The sequence below is a fragment of the Perca flavescens genome, chromosome 11 (assembly GCF_004354835.1).
Source record: "Perca flavescens isolate YP-PL-M2 chromosome 11, PFLA_1.0, whole genome shotgun sequence".
NCBI classification, from domain to species: domain Eukaryota; kingdom Metazoa; phylum Chordata; class Actinopteri; order Perciformes; family Percidae; genus Perca; species Perca flavescens.
In genome coordinates this window covers 9,585,381-9,588,339 of record NC_041341.1, presented here as the reverse complement: position 1 = coordinate 9,588,339, position 2,959 = coordinate 9,585,381, and the positions used below count along the sequence as shown (strand labels likewise).

General features: G+C 41.0%; 1 pseudogene; it reads right to left on the bottom strand.

Moving 5' to 3' along the window:
- Nucleotides 1-513: 513 nt before the first annotated feature.
- Nucleotides 514-1,753, bottom strand: LOC114563609 (trace amine-associated receptor 13c-like; annotated as a pseudogene).
- Nucleotides 1,754-2,959: the final 1,206 nt, after the last annotated feature.

Below are 2,959 nucleotides of genomic sequence, written 5' to 3'. Positions count from 1 at the left end.
TATTGTATATTAACTCACAACTCGTAATGTACACTGTACTACAATAGAATTTGTACAATCCTGTTTAACCTAATCTGACTTGGAACATAATCTCACTTCTACTTAACGTTTTTATTTATGTCTGTAAATACTTAACAATTTTATTTATGTCTTATTGTAGATATGTTACTTACACTTATTGACTTGCTCTTTTCTTACTCTTATTTTTATCTTGAATGTGACTGTGAGCAACTGCAACTAAATAATTTCCCTCAATAAGGGGATCAATAAAGTATTCTGATTCTGTTGAGGTTTCACACATAAATATCAGTGTGTATAAATGTATGCCAGGGATAAAACCATGGATATCAGAATGTTTAATAGAGAACAAAATTAATCAAAATATAAATACAATTGAAGAAAATGTTTTCACTTGATCCTAGATGTTTTTGCTCTAAGATTAACACAAACTATTACATTTCCGCTTTCATAAAGAGTGTCCCAGTTTAAAGACAGAGTTTAAACACCCCTGTGTCACTTTAGTATATGAGCATCACGGGAGCCAGGCTTCAGTATCTGCAGTGTCAGGATAAGCTCAATAGATTTTCTGAACCAGGGGTAAAAAAAGGCATAACTGACAGGGTTCAAACAGGAGTTAAAGTGTGCCAGCCAGATCTCAAAGGGTGCAGATGAAGCATTGACTGAAGTGTCTTGGCCTGCCAGAGTGGGGAAATAGTACGGACAGAAACAAAACAAGAAAACTACTATAACAACACCAATGGTCCTAGCTGCTTTCACCTCTTTTTTCTTCGCAGTAACAATCCCTGAACGCTGGGCTGTTAAAGCCGTAATTTGAAGCCGAATGACTCGAGCCTGAGACACAGCCACCACAAACACTCTGAAATACAGAACTATAATGACAATAATGGGTATAATAAAAGTAAAAACAAGGTCAACAACTCCTGCAATGTAATTGATGACAACCACACACTCTCCAAAACAGGAGCTGGACCTGCCTGGCTGTTCTAGGTGATCATGTAAAAGGAGAATCCGATAGAAACCTGACAAAATCCAACACAAACAAACACTGATTTGCACCCTTCTCTTTGTGACTTTGGTGGGGTAATGCATTGGGTAACAAATAGCTACTGTATATAGCGGTCAACTGATATGAGCACCATATTGACTACTGAAGCAGAGGTAATAATGTAGTCTACAACATAATACAGAGTGCACACAATGTCACCAAGAAACCAGCAGGCCTCTATATAGATTATTTCAACCGGCATCAGCAGGAGGCCCACAATGAGGTCTGAGACAGCCAGGGAGAGGAGGAGGAGGTTGGTGGGGGTGTGGAGCTGCCTGAAGAGGGAGAATATCATCACTACACATATTGTAATCACATAGCCATTAAAGAAAATGTCATTAGCTTGAAAAAATGCAGCAATGCGTTTAAATGCAAGAGGGTATGGCAATGGCAAAAACACACAGTAAATCACAACATTGCTCTGGGGTGATAACTTCTATATACCAGATTTAAAAAAGAAAATCTAATTGGTCAAGTTATTTATATAAAATATAACATTTTAGATTAATATATCTGCCTGAAGTGGGAGATAGAGATGATGACCAGCAGGTTAAGAGCCACAGTGACCAGAGAGATGGATGAAAGCAGAACATAAATCAGTGTGGCCTCAGTGTGTGGAAGTGTAGGCTTCTTGCAAGAGGAGTTTAACTGTGGAAAGCAGAGTTCAGCTCCTCCGAGGGTCGCCATCGTCGGAGGGGAGAAGCAGCTTTCTGGCCAGAACTGTGTCGACCAGATCTTTTATCACTCTCCTCCTACTCTGCCTCGTCCACGCGTCAACTAACGATTTCTCTTAGTTGGAGACTGATTTCGCTCCTCCCTCAAACTTTACATCATACCTTTTGTCCATATTGTAGTTTTTTGCTTTCTCTCTATCTCAACAGTTTCTGCTCTGTTGAGCTGAGGTTATCCCATGTGATAATTACTTTGGCATAGGAGGTTCTGTTTTGAGTTCTGTTTGTCCGTTTTAGTTGTTAGTTTAGTTGATTTTCATGAAACTTAGTTTAAGGGTGTAGCACAGGCCAAGGAGGAATCAATTAAAATTAATTAAAGGGGTGGATTGGAATCACGGATATAATACACAATATATTTTCTTTTTTGTTAACATTGCAAGATAGGGTGTTTGTGCACCTTCATGAGGTGTTGGAATTTGGAAAAATGAGTTCCCTACTGGCACCTCACAATTTCTGTGAGGTGGAGGTCTGTGCTCTCTAAGTGCCCTTCTAGTTTTCTGTGAGTTTGTCACTACAAGCTACCCACATTATGAGTAGTAATTTGACCCATCGTTTGAAAATATTGATTTGTGTCGCTTTAACTGGTATGCAAAATGATCCATGAAGTTATGAGAACCGGAACTGGTTGGACAATGAATAGGAACTACTCCCCCCCACCACCCCTGACAGCTGGAAGCAGGACTGCCATTTTTTACAATTTGCCAAATCTTCTCTGCCAATGCCAAACAGCTTATTCTGCCATTGACTCGTTTGGTGTTTGGTGGATTGGACGATTGGAGTTTGAAGAAACAAGACATAATGGCAATTTAACAATTTATTCATTTCACAAACAGGAGCCTCAGTAGCATGTGGAAGAACCATACACAGCCACAACAGCCTGGCACCTCCTCCTCATGCTGGTCACCAGCCTGGTCACACACTGCTGTGGGATGGCATCCCATTCTTCAACCAGCATTTGTCGCAAGTCAGCCAACGTGGTTGTGTTGGTCACTCTGGCACAAACAGCACGCCCAAACTGATTCCACAATTGTTCAATGGGGTTGAGGTCAGGACTGCTGGCAGGCCATTCCATCCTCTCCACTCCCACATTCTGGAAGTAGTCTCTGATAAACCCCGCCCTGTGGGGGCGAGCGTTGTCATCTTGGAGGATAGAGTTCGGTCC